The 15,100-nt window shown below is 30.6% G+C and overlaps 1 non-coding gene across 1 annotated transcript; it reads right to left on the bottom strand.

Annotated features, from left to right (window-relative positions):
• Positions 1–880: 880 nt before the first annotated feature.
• On the bottom strand, positions 881–1,000 carry LOC131075995 (U5 spliceosomal RNA). Its single transcript, XR_009113294.2, has one exon. It is a non-coding gene; the product is annotated as a U5 spliceosomal RNA (small nuclear RNA).
• Positions 1,001–15,100: the final 14,100 nt, after the last annotated feature.

The following is a 15,100-nucleotide window of genomic DNA, read 5'->3' as shown; positions in this document are numbered from 1 at the left end:
CGGTAGGAAAGAGTGGAGGCGAGAAAACCTCCGACCTTGCCCGAGACCATAGTCCAGCAAATCATTTATAATAGTTATAGATTTAATACATCATCACCCCGGGCCAGGGTGATCAGGTGAGAGGGTATTTTTATTTTCCCTTCCCTTACAAGCCCAAAAGTATTGTTTTTAATAATCAATTAATCATTTCCTCAGCTTCTGGCAGTTTGGCTCAGAAGTTGTTCTTTGGTTATTTATAGTCTCTCCTTAATTGCTCGAGATAACCTGTTTGGCCTGCATTGTTATATCTCAAACACTTGGCAAATTTGTTAGTGTTATCCAAACATTTATATCATATGAAAATTCATCTGTAAAGTTAGACTCTTACCATCATGCAATTTCCTGTGGAAACCAATCTTTTTAGATCATAAAATAAAGAAATTAAAGAAACAGAATTGAGATTCTGATTACGATTAGGTTGGAACAAGATTGGCCAGTGACCTAACCAACCAAATAATCTTCAATCTACCAACTCTTGTTTATGCTCTTGGATTTTGACCTTAATAAAGGATAAGATCCAAGCTACAACAACAAGAGTTGGTAAAGGAGATTCAGTCATACCGACCCTCCCAACCCAGTAGATTTATAACAAAGAAGGTGACTGAATAAATGAATATTGAAATTTGCATGTTAGCCACCTATAATCCATCGTCTTAAGCTATGATAGGGGGATGTCAAAAGATAGATAACTTCAGCAGGTGGCATTTGAGTGCTACAGTCATTATTTTACTATTCAAAATGAATCAAAATTACTCATTCTGATATGATCACTACAAATGTGAATAAATACCAATAGATGCATGCATCCAAATGCTTGTAAATATCTAGAGTATCTATGGGCCTCCTCTAAGTAGTAGAGAAAGCCTCTAAAAATTGGCTTATGCCGCTTTGAGTGGCCAAGACACAATATTCTTTAGTAAAAGGCGAAATAATAGTTCGCTTTGCCTTTAACCACTCAACTCCGTGATATTGTATTGGTGTAATGTTGATGCTCATTTGAGCAAGATATTTGTAATCGATTTCAATTAAAAAAATCTATAACTTTTTAGATGATGTGTGTGAAATCCTAATTATTTTACTTAAGAGTTATTTTTTATTATTATTGTTTTTAAATTTGTGTTTGTGCATCAAAAAGATCTTTAACTAATCTTATTTCAAGAACAAAATCTTTAACTAGTCCTATTTTTAATAAATCAATCCAATTCAACATAATTAATTGTAGATAGTGATAAACATAAAAAGGAAAAATCCAAATTTTAGCACAAAATAGAAATCCTATTTAAATAATATATCAATAGAAATAACTGTAGATGGTGGTAAAAACATAAAAGAAAAACTAAGTTATAGCACAAATTAGATGATAACTATTGATAGCACAACAAAGAATACAAAGAAAAGACCCTTTGAAATGATGTAATTAAATTTATTTGGTATAGTTCATTGAAATGGAATGCATTCGAGTGAAAAAAAAATTAAATTTCAAGGTCGCAATTGTATATATACAACTAGTATATCTATATTTAAAAAATATATGTAAAATATGCTGAGAGATATCTTATAATAGAAGAGAATCATCTATAAAATAAATGTTCTTCTAAAAAACTAAACACCAAGAAAAAAAATTCCTTAAAGTCCTGCATGCAAAAAGTTGTGAATCTAGCTAGAGACAAGTGGCAAGGGTTCTATTTAATTTGGAATAATAAAATAACACCTCCACAAAAGCTGGAAGATGGCATATATCATGCATTTCCCCATCATTTGCATGTCAAATTATTTCAAAAATGGATTTTTGTTTATGAATATTTTGATGTCATTGTAGATGCCTCTCGACATAATTACAATAGGGTGAAGCATAAATGATAGGAGCCCACTTTTGTGTACCTTCTTTTGGCATGGAAGGGTTAAACAAATAAAAACAATATCCTTCTAAAATGATTTGTTCTTCTAAAGATGAATATATTGCTACCACACATCGTAATTAGTTTCAAACTTTAAAGTCAAAAGGATATGGTTCACCTTCACTCACCTACTATTCAAGATGATCACTCTATGATATCATTTAAGTGAAAATAATATCTCTCCAAATGAAATTAGACATGAATTAAAGTGGCATCATACAACTTGGTTAGTGTTGTCCATACTCACACATTGGGATCACAAACATGTACATCCTTAAAATATCCATAGACTGCCTTGAGTTGAACCATAATAGCATATATGCACCCTTTTATTCATGGGAGGAAGAATCCCCCATTGCTTTTGGTCTATACTAGTAGCGCTTGCATCAAATGGAAGTGCAATGGTTACGCCGATAATAATATAAGCTAAATTTTCTGGAGTTCTAAATATGGTTGAGTGTAAGTTTATGTATAACTATGAATAATAGAAATTCATTCTCAGATATTGTTGCTTGATCATTTGTTTAAGGTGAAGTTTTTTTTTCTTCCCTAAATTTGGACAACATCCTACTGGATGGTGGGCCTACAAAACATCCTTAAGACTTATTGAGGTGTCCAATAAAGTTGTATACCACAACCTCAACACATGATTGCTACATTTGTGGATGGTGTTATTGTGATTACATGATTCAAATGTGAAGCTGGGTTGACCTCTTACAATTGCCACCAATAAATGTTACACTGAAACACTTGGACAAATACCATTGCTATTAAAATGATTATTGTTGTAATAAGTGTCATTATCGTGCAAAATTCTTGATAAAATCTGAAATTCCCAGTTTAATCACATCAATGGAGAAGAATTTTATTGTAGAAAGGTTTCACTTCCTTTTTAGCGTGCTTTTAAGATACATAAAATTGAAACATTGTTTATATTTATGTATGTATGTATGCATGTTTGTATATGTGTGTATTGAAACATTGTTTATATATATGTATGTATGTATGTATATGTGTGTGTGTACACACACACACATATACATACATACATACATGTGTGTGTGTGTGTGTGTGTGTGTGTGTGTGTGTGTGTGTGTACATATGTACACACACACACACACACACATGTCATAACCCTCTTAGTTAAAATATTCAAAAAAATTATTTGATTAATTTTGGGTAAGGTTAGAATTGATCAATTATTTATTTGTAATATAAATAAAAAAATAACCAATAAATCAAACAAACTCAAAATTAATAAATGAATTAAATTAAATAATAAACTTGGTGAAATATAATAATATACTAATATATATAAAACAAATTTTACTAAGAAACCAAAAATACATATATATAAATATATTTATATTCTTTACATTATAATAATAAAGAGATGCAAATAATTAATTTTAAAGTTTAATTAATAGAAAAATACTTATTTATATTTATTTTAATGCATTTTTTTTTTAAGCACACGGTGTAGGAGAAAAAGGGAAGGCCAAGACACATGGCATAACAGAAGAGAGGAAATTTATTATTAGTACTAAGACAAATGGAAATTTTAACATTTATTTATTTATTTGGGAATGAATGAATTTTAATTTAGCATATGCGATGACATGGGAGTTACAAATTAATTCTATGACAAGGATATGTCTATTCATGGTATTTTTATGACAAGGGAGTTACGAAAATCATTTTTGATAAAATGGATGAAATAAATAAACTGCCAAGAAGGGAGTTACAATTTTATTTTTGGCATATTCTCTTACAACTATTAATTGAAAAATCTCCCCTAATTTGAAAAATTATCTTACGAGGGTAAAAATCATTTTACAACTCCAAAATCTATAAATTGAGAGAATGTTGTATGAATTGGACAAGGTTTGTTTTTGGAAGACATTTTTTTTTTAAATGTTGTTTTTGGAGTGTCTCTTTCTCTTTCTCTTTCTAGATTTTTGCAGGAAATTTTACTTGAGAATTGAAAAAAAAGAAGATTTTTGGAAGGGAGCAAGAGGAAAAAGTCAAGAAGAAATCAAAGGGATTGAAGATCTTCAACAAAGGAAAGCATTATTTTAGTCTACTTTCCTCCAAATGATCAAGGAAGTTCGGTCTATAAAATTTATTTAGTTTTATTTCAAAAAAAAAAAAATGATTTTTTCATTTCTTTGTAATATCTTAAGAAATAAAATAAAAATCTGTTTTAGTCTTTTAGAAAGGAAATAAATATAGTTTTTATTTATTATTAAGATTTTCATTTTTATTTTTTTGGAAAAAGAAGATTTTATTACATATCAAAGAATCGTACAATAGAGAGCATTATACAACTTATTTAGAATGCTGCCCAATAGCAAAAAATGTTGCCCAACAACTAACAAGAAAAATCAAATGTTCTCCAACAATAAAAAAAACACAGCTCAAGTAGTTCAAACCTTGCATGGAGTACAAATTTTAACATAGATCTGTGGAATTCCAAATAATATTTAAAATTTGGAGTTTTCAATCTAGTTTTATTTCAAAGAAAGCTAATGGTGTTTTAATTTATTCATAACATGAAACAATACAAGTCCAATTAAATTCATTGGAAACAACATTTATCTTAATTATGAATTAAAAATTTAAATAGATTTATCGATAAAATATATGAAATAGATCCATTGCATATCTATCTTGAAATACCTAATTTAACATAGTTTAATGATAAATTAAATTTTCCAAATACCAAAAAAAAAAAGAGAAGATATCAATCCATTATTTTAACACATCCAATATTATTAAATTAAATATAACTAAATTATAAGTGTTTAGATTTAATACTAAATGAGAATAATGAAATAATGTTAGGTTATCCTATTTTGAAGTTTGAAATAGTAAATATTATTATTGCAATTGACTTTAGTTACAAAAACATATTGTTTAAAATTGAACATGCAAATTAATTAGTATTAATTGAACTGACTTTTTTAGTCATTTTTTTTTTTTTTTGGCAAAAGTGGCAAGCCACTGATATATATATAGATAAGAAAACTGATTCAAGAGTTTAATAGGGAAAGAATCAGGAAGAAAACCCTATATCCTTGCTAAGATATAATGAAAAAAGGAAAAGGGACTACAAGAAGAAGCCCCCCGAATCCGGAGAGATAGACAGGGTTTGCCTGTAGAATGAACCTCTTAGGGACCAAAATTGGAGTAAAGGTCGAGACAGGACCAGAGGAAACCATAAAAAATTGACCCCCACAACCGGTTGCCGTGGAGACTGAGAAGCGGGAATCTGGTTGTCGGAACACTGAAGAGCTGCCACGACCGATTCATAAAAAAGAAAAGCCTCCAATATCGATGCTAGCCAACAAGCTAAGAGGATGACTCCTCTACTGGTTCTAGTATACCAGTGGAAATAAACGCAAGAGCCAACACCGGAAAGCAAGGGGCAATCAAATTTTTTTGGGTCATACCGGTTGCCGTAAGATTTTCCACCCGTCAAAAAAGAGCATATTTTGATTAGCAAAAAACAAAGCTAGAATAGTTTTACTTGACCATGGTGGCATCTTCCTGGGTCTGAATTATAGGGGCATCAAAGGCGGGCAGAGATGGGGTAGTCCATCTCATGGTTTCATCCTGCACTGGTACGTTGAGGTCTTGAACCCTACCTGTGGCCCGTCCCCTTTCCACAGATTGCGAAATTGGCACACAAGGGTCAACATTGTCTATTTCCAGGATCTCCATTAGAACCCCAACTTTAATTTTGGCTTTGTGCACAATGTGGTCATCCAATTGTCTACTGAATTGATGCGGGCCATTCTTCACATGACAGAAGTTTTGTCGTTCGAGGGCATGTTTAATTCGGTCATAGAGTACCATGTAAGCATGACTAGATCGAATAAAGTGGCATGGAAAGAGACCCCCAAGGAGAGCCGACCCCTACCATAGATTACATTTATTACTTTTTTAAGCCCCCAAGGAGAGCTGACCCATACTTTTTTAGTCAATTACTTTCACTAAAACTTATAATTTAATTAGTTATAAACAAGGGAAAAGGAGTAATTAATATTCATGTTTGGGTTAGAAAAGAAACTTAGTTAATGTGGGTTAGAAAAGAAACTTAGTTAATGAATTAATTAATATTTATGTGTGGGTTTAGAAAAGAAACTTAGTTAATGAATTAATTAGTTTCATCTAAGAAATAATTACTCATAAATTATTGATTGAAAATGGAAAGTAAATCTGGAGAAAGAAAAGCTATGAGATAAAAATCAAATTAAGTATGCTTTTATTCTTTTCATGCAACTCTAACAATTTTGTTTTTAAAAGGCAATATAATTAGAAATACTACCTTAAAATATGTACTCTTTAGAATCTTTATATTTTGTGTTTAAACTTTTTTTTTTCCTTTAAATCTAGATCTCCAATAGCTTGATTTTTGCATGAAAGTTTGAACCAACAAATTAATTTACTTATAGCAATGAAAAATATTTTTCTGATTATCACTTTCACAGTTAGAGAAACCTTCATTACTAAGTAATTAAAAAATTAGAATTAGTTATATTAAATATAAATAGTTAAATTTAGAATTGATATGAGTACCTATTATAGATCTATACTACTGAATAGTTTAATCTCGACTAAATTTGTCAAAACTCCTAACAACCATGAAGGTAATTTTGAATCTATTATTCCAAAAATAGTCTATTTTATTACGTAAGTAAATTAAATGGCCTAAACCATTTTATTCATATAGAAATAGTTTAATATGAAAATATAATAAATTAAAAATCGATTTAAAGTTTTATCTAAAAAATAAAATAGAATAACTAAACATGAAAAAAAAACATTCACTAAAAGAAAAAAGAAATTATTTCCTTCATATTTAAATTTAATTTCATGAGGGTATTTATTTTGTGAGACAATTTTATTTAAGACAAATTTTAAGTAATCTATTGGTGATAAATATAAAATTAGATAAAATAAATAAAAAACAATTAATTAGTAAATTTACCATTTATTTGGTTGGTTGTTATGTTCTCTTGTATAAAATTAATTCTATCATAACTATATTAAATTAATTGATTGTTTTATAAATAGATATTAACACCCTTGATTCTAATTTACACCAATAGTTTTGAACCAATGATTTAACCCAACTTATTATTTAAATTTCTTGAGGATTAAAATTTAAAAGATAAGAGATAAAATTGTTTTGGAAATAGTCTTTTTGATAATTAATAAGTTATCTAAAAAACTTTAAAACTTTCTTATTGGAGTTTCCCTATAAAAGATATAAATTTTAAAATCATTTGTTAAATTATATTCATTAAAAAGAATAATCTTAATTTAAGTATTTAATTTTTTTATAAAAAATAAAAGGAGAAGAGAATTTATCTATTTTTATATTTGGAAAATTGTTTGTTAAAGTTTATTTGTAACCTTATTATGTGCACTCTAATTATTTAAATAGGACTTTACATTTAAATTAGACTTTACATTTAAATTATTTAAATGCTCCTTATATTTGGGATATAAATGGATAAGGAGGTATTTATAAGTATTATGTTGTCAATGAATTGTAGTTTAAAGATCAAATGACATATGACATAGATTATTATTAATTAAACATTTTGCTTATTATTGAATGAAATATAAGTTCCTTCAAATTATTTAAATTATTTATTGTTTCAGTGGAAACCTTATTCTTTGAAATAATTTAATATAATATATATAATTTAGATGAGTGTTTAGTATGTACATATTTAGATGCTAAGTATTAAAAGTTAAAAGGATTTATCTTCCAATTAGATGTGTTTAGATTCATAGTCTCCTTAAAACAATTTGTGCAAAATGATTTAATGTTTAGTTAATTTTTTTCTTATTTAAATAAGTTGAACATTTGTTTGTTTATCATGCAAGTTACATTTTATTATTAGTCTTTCCTCTTCAAGAAATAATATTAATTTCCCAAGTAGATAATTTGTTTATTTTTCTCTACAAATGTTCCTTTCAATTATGTGAATTTTATATCTTGATTTCTGAAATTGAAACAATTATTCCGTGCATGCAATAATTTCATCTTCATAGTTGTTTTAGTATAATGTTATTAAAGTTTCATAAATTAATAGTTCCTAGATAGACAACTAAAGAAGAGGAGTTGAAACCAAAAACCTTAGCAACATTTGGTATTTATGGTGCCTCTAGGTCACACTTACGGATAATGTCGTCATGTTGAACTACTGCACTTAACGCCTAACAAAGCTAAAACAATGGCGTTTGTGGCATCATCCCTATAAATCGTTGGGGGAAAATAAGGGTCATTTGGAAGTTAAAATCCAAGGGGCGGGTAATCCCCCTTGGATCGATAATCTAAAAAGATAAATTTTAAAATAAATTTACATCTGCTGAGTTAAACCTTAGAAAATACCATTAGGGTTTGGTTGTGTGTCATGTTTTAGAATTTATTTATCTTGATGAATTTCGTTGGATGATAATGGGTCAAGGGTGATGCATATGATAGGAAATAGGACTTAGTTGTTTTAGGCCACAAGTAGGGGGCCACCTTGAGCCTTTTTTCTATAGAGCTATCATCATGGGTAGCAATCGCAGAGAAACTGTCTGGGACATTGACCCTAGAAAGGGTTGTGTACCCACCAAAATAGTTTACATTAAACCATAGTTAGAAACCAAAACTCTGTAGTGACTCTCCTTGATTCGTCCTTTCTTTTGTGCTTCGATAGATTATATTGACATAGTTTAGACTATTTTTATGATGCTTTGACTAGATGTTTATGAATTTACCTATGTTTTGGATGCTTCCTTATGGATATTAGACATATTATGTTGTGTTTGACATTATGATTTCATATGGATGATGATAGTCCTAGACTATTGCGAGGATGAATTACTCTATGATGATTGTTGTGTATTCATTTTTATGTGTGTATCATGTTTGTTCTATGATTATTTGATATTATTTTATGATGTATTAACCCCATTCTACGATTATGATTCTATGTGATGCATTGATGCTATATTGGGTGACTGTTTGTGTGAGTAGACATGATTTCATATCACTCATTGTGAGCATGATATGTCGTCGTGATTCTCTATCACTTGTCTATTTATTATATATTATTGCATATGTTGTACCGTGGCTTTATGGATGCATGATTTGCAGGTACCAGACATCGACTCCACCTAGCTTCACAGGTCTGAGTGTGTCTTATCCCAATGGCAAGTTGATCGGAGTTGACATGATATCCCACCTTATACTCTAGGTTTAAGTTGATTACCCTTGTCAGTTTAGAGTCTTGGCACAAGTCGTGGTTAGTGTGTAATGCTTTGTTGGATTATTTTATAGTGGCTTGCTTTGTGTAGTTTGGTTAATTATTAATTATTTTATTAAATTGATTTATATAGTTTAATAATGTTAAATTAAAATAAAAGATTAATATAATTTATAATAATTAATCAAATAAATAACTGATATAATATTTAATAATAAAGTGTTGTTAAATTAATATTAATATCATCATTTGGTAAGAAAAGGTTTTATTATTAATTAGAATATTTAATTGTATATATCTAGCCTTTGATTTATTATTATGGCTTTAATTTAATATAGCCTTGGTTTATTTGTTATTGGGCCTTTTATAATTATTTGTGCCCATGATTTTATGAGTTGTTTATATTATTATTATTATTCTCTTTTTACTCTCTTTGGTTGCTTGGTAGATTCTTTCTACCTACCCTATTATTCTATTGGTTATATTTTGGGTAAGTAAATTAAATAATTTTTTATTATTCTTACCTTGGGTTTTGAAAATGGTTGGTAAGAAATATATTATTTTGTAATATTTTGATTGGCTGAGATTTTCTATAGTTTTAGTTTGATTTTCTATTTATTTGGCTTCTTGAGTATTTTGTTGGGTTAGCATTTCTTGGGTTTTCTCTTGCAAGTTTGGATTTTTGGTTGAAGATTTCTTGGCTTGCTTGGATTGTGGTTTGCGCTTCTTCAGATTTTCTTTTCCATTACTTCTATCTTCCAAGTTGGAGAAATCCTCTTCGTAAGAATTTTATCTGCAGGAAAGATTGTCTACATTGTGTTTTCAAGAAAGATTGTGTTCAGGGTTGTTTGGGAGATAGATATTTACTTATATAGTTTATAATATAGTTTGGGAAAATATATTTGTCTGAATTTTCTATTTGTTGTGAATGTCTGGCTATGCTTGTTGTGTTTGTGCATTCTTCTTCCTTGGTCATGATTCTTGTTCGGTTGAAGGTTAGGCTTTGGATTCTAGAAGCCATTTGGTTTCTTAGTTGGTTGGGAGTTTTATATATTTGGTTTTCTGTGAATTTTCATTGCTGGGAGTTGTTTGGAGTAATTATTTCTGAGTTGAATCTTGCCTTTGTGAGTTTATTTTGAGTGTAAAATTTACGTTCCTTAGTTTCATATTGGATTTACATCCCTTTTGGTTGTATTTTTGGGACATAAACTTAAGAGTTTGATTTAATTTTTTCAAGTCGCAATTTTACTTTTCATTTTTATGTGTTTTACAAGTCTCTGGTGATAATGCGCTAAAACAAAGAACGTATGCGCTACTTCTTATGCACCGAACATTTTCACGTATGCACTAGACATTTTAACATATGCGTTAATCTGTCGAACGTATGCACTACTTCGTATGGTGTATGCGCTAAATGATTGCACATATGCACTATTCTGTCAGTCTAATTTAGTTTGTCAATTTGGGTTATTTTCTAGATTTGGGTTCTTGTTCTTGGAAATCCAGAGGTTGTTTTCTGATACTTGAGATGTTCTAGGTTTGTTTCATTGTTTGATTTATAGGTTATTTTGTTTATTTGGCTTGTTTATGTGATTATCTTGTAGCCAAGCTCATTTGTTGTATTCTTTAATGATGATTACATTTTTGTTGGATTGGTTGGATACCTTGGTAAGCTAGGTCTTATATTGTTGAGAGCCCATGGTTTTGTGGTAGTATTTTGTGTTGTTACCCTAAGGTCTAGGTGCATGCAAGGGGAAGAGTGGGCTTCATGGCGAGTGACTAGGATCCCATGGAGTGGGCTGCCAGGTCCATTCGGGGTTCAGATATCTAGATATCTCACTAAAAATTTTCCAATCTTAACAAGCGATAACTTAATTAATAATACTTGGGTTTGGATAGAATAGTTCATCTTAATAAGATAATAGAATTATGTTGGCCCCTTTGCCTTGCCCTATGGTTGTGGACCGGGATAGGACTGGGAAGGCCTTGGTAAAACCCAGGTAAGCTAATCTTTGTCACCCCATGAAATTAAGATACCTCCACATGTGCTTTGGGACATCCGGGACTGGCGCCCAGGTACCCACATGTTGCATGTGATGACACTCTTGCTCCCTACATGTAGGTCCTAGCGCCTTGATTTTTGATTGGTTGTGTTGTCTCTAGAGGGTTATGTGTTTGGAGGGGTTGTGTTGATGGTTATCATTTGGTTATTTTATGTTTGCTTAGCATTCCTTGTTGTATTGGGCTTTCCTTTGGTTGTTAGGTGTCAGCCTAGATCTAGTGTATGCGTGGGATCTTGTGTCATCTCCTAGCACAGGGGGTGGTTCCTTTGGTTCCACATGGTCAAGTGGTTTGATGCTTTCTTCCATTGGGATGTTCTTCATTGGATGCTATGTGTGGATGTGGATATCTTGTCTTCTCAGCTTTGGATGGATTCTTGTAGCAGATTAATGTAAATGATTATATGACAATGTATGCAGTGATTCATGATGTAATTGCAATATGAATAAAACTATGGACCTTGTTGCAAAGAATAATGTATTCATGTAATAGTATGTTAGGAGAATAAATAATGTAACTTGTAATATTGGTTCATTAATGGAAATTGATTCGTGGATATTTATTTGGTCTCATGTTATGTTGGATATATGCTAGGATATCTTGTGATTAGTACATGATGATAAAAATGTATAAGTAATCTAGGAGTAGGAACATTTGATACTGGTGATCTAAAATGAACTTAGAGGAAATGGATAGTATGCTTAGTAAATGGATATACTCATGATATATAATTGTGAAAGATCATGTGTGCATTGTAAGAAAGATTCATGCTAGGAATTTGTATGCATTAGACTATGGTGGTATTTGCATTGTTATGCTTATGGTGATATGTTATTGTTTATGGTTAGTGTAAGTGATGACATTGAGATGCCCTAGAGGATGTTTGATATGTTGTGTTTATTTCTACTTGCATTATGTTTTTATATGAATTGATCATAATGGTTAGATGTTATATGGTTAATGAATGGTTATTGCATTTGAGTAGTTAATGATAATGGTTGCATTAGTTAATGTTTTAAAAAAATTATAATCTCTATTGCATGCTAGTTAGTATATTTTCTCTAGGGTATTTTGGCGGGCATTACAAACTACATACTTTACGCCTTCATCCCATGCCGAAATGGGTATGTAGGCAGTCTAGGGATGGAGTTGTCCCTAGTAATTAGGTATTCGGAGATGGGGATTAGGATTTGGTTAAGGATGGGTTGTTGATTTTCAAATCTCTTTAGTCCTTCAAATCAAAGGGTACAAATAATACTAATTTAAAGATTAAAATTAATTCAATGCATACTCAAAGAAATCTTATATGGATTCGCTTTACTTCCCGAGGCTTTAGGCCGAATTTCGAGGCGAGACTCAAACTTGTTTTATATAATTATTTTATATACTCCTAAGGATGACGACCTCAATGCACTCCTAGTAGGGGAGTGTAGCCTTTAGAGAGTGACTCAGAACCCAGATGGTCCCGATGAGTCTAAGTCTCTGACCAGAGCACTTCCTATTCATTATGAATAGATGCCTATCCCGAATTGGATAGATGAAATCCCCTGTCCCATATGGACAAATGCCTAACTCGTATGGTTAGATGCCTATCATGGTTGGATGGATTCCTATCCCGTTTGGATAGATGTACCTAAGTATGCGATTGAATCAAACACAATTAAGAATATGTAATAAGGAAAAAAAATAGTCAAAAGTTTTGAGTTAAGCTAAGTGGGTCATTACAACATACATACATACATACATACATACCTACATACATACATACATGTATGTATATATGTGTGTGTGTGTGTGTGTACATACATAGATAATTTTTTATTTCAAAAACTTCCCATAAATAACTATAACTATTAAATATTTGCACTGAATCAAGCACAACCTCATGCCTGTAACATTCTCAAAGAAACAAGTCAACCCCTAATACTTACTCATTCTCAGGCCCACTAACATAGCACACCAAGCCAATTGTATGTCTAGCGCTAATGCTAAGGAGAAATGATTAAAGGACAATAGCTCATACTTAATTAAAGAACAATTACTACAGTTGGTATTTATAGGAGAAATATCATAAGATAGATGAGCATTTTGTGAGGCAGCTTGAGGCCCTTCCCAGTGAATAGATAAATTGTAAGAATAGTTTTGGTTGCATGGAGTTGAAATTTATAATTAAATCGTATAACAACAAAAAATCAAATAATTTACAGAGGAAGGGAGTGATGGTTTTACATGAGTTTTAAAAAGGGTCATAAATAAATAATCTTTTTCCATTGTTGTTTACATCCTTAGTAGTTATAATAGATTTGTGGCATGTACCAAACCTCTTTCTATGTTGATAGAACAAAAAACTATTTACAATATTTTTTAGGTTTTACAAACATCACTAATCTTCTTGTGTGATTTCAATGGCACCCTTATTAAGCACTATTTATATATCCTTGAGATTTGAAAAAATTGCCTAGGTTGTTTGTGACTCACCTTAACAAATAGATTTCTCTACTCATAATAATATTTATTTTTTATAAAAACTAGCATAAAAGGGAATCATAATATAATGGGAAGTGGGACTACTAAAAAAGAACACCACCACCATTAAATCTTGTCAAAACAGAAAATTTTTATAGGACATTTAGAATAACAATGATCTATAATCAAAATTATCCTTATCAAAGAGTAGACATATGAGCTTTTTTTTTCTTTCTCGATAAATTTTATATTGTATTAATACCCAATAAATCCTCTAAGGAGTCAATCACTACCTTCTTTTCTACCACCCAAGTAAACATAAAACATACATTTCAATGAGATGATCACTATCTACTAAAAATTTTGTAACTTGAACTTACTGAAAATACAAAATTTATAGTATCCATGAACACATTTTGTAATAAAAAAAAGCTATGCTTCAAAACACAACATCACACTGATTTAATTTTCCTTATGTGTCTTCTTTAGCTCGCTCACCTAGTAATCTTCTTTCTAAAATTTCAAATGTTTCTTTGTGTGCTTCACCATCTCAGTTATTGCTCGAATACACGTTCTTCACCAAACACCCCCCAAAAATATGGAATGAAATGACAATCAATGCCTCTTAACATGACTTCACATGTCGCTTGTTTCACGAGGGAAATGTTTACATTAATTTTCATCATGAACGTTGTAAATGGTTTCGCCCCATACCACCATCTTCTCAAAGTCTAACCCTCTAAGATCCTCCCAAATCTCATCCACCTCACTTGCATTAAATGTGGACACCCATTTTAAGAGGGTGTCTGCCACCTCATTCCTTTCTCTCTTTGTATGAGAAATTTTAAATTTACAAACAATGACAAGTAATTTCTAATAATTTTAATATGTTTATTTAATTTCCATGCTTGGGTTTCCCCTTTGATAATTGCATATATAATCGTTAGAAAATCTCCCTCTAGATGAAATCTTGAAATCAAGAGTATTTTCACCGTGATTACGATCATTAGAGAAGCTTGTGCTTCAACTTCATTATTTTTTTCATCCATCAATCTCTTTGCCCCAAATGAAACAATGCTTTGAGTCCAAACAAGAAACATATCTTGCACTGGACGGACTTGGGTTACCTTTGGAGCCCAGTTGAAATTAATCTTCACCCATCATCATCTAGCTTGTTCCACATCACTGCTTTGTTTGCATTCTATCTAGATAAATCTAATTTAAATATTAAATTAATTTAGATATGAAATAATTTTTTTAATAGAATAAGGTGTCATTCTACATTTTGAGGTTCAGGTCTAAAAAAGAATTGCATTTGAATTATATTTTTTTACATTAGTGTTGCAAGGTCAATGTTAAACACCA

Source organism: Cryptomeria japonica, chromosome 9, assembly GCF_030272615.1.
Source record: "Cryptomeria japonica chromosome 9, Sugi_1.0, whole genome shotgun sequence".
NCBI lineage: Eukaryota > Viridiplantae > Streptophyta > Pinopsida > Cupressales > Cupressaceae > Cryptomeria > Cryptomeria japonica.
Note: the sequence above shows the minus strand (reverse complement) of the source record. Positions and strands in the feature narration are given on the sequence as shown.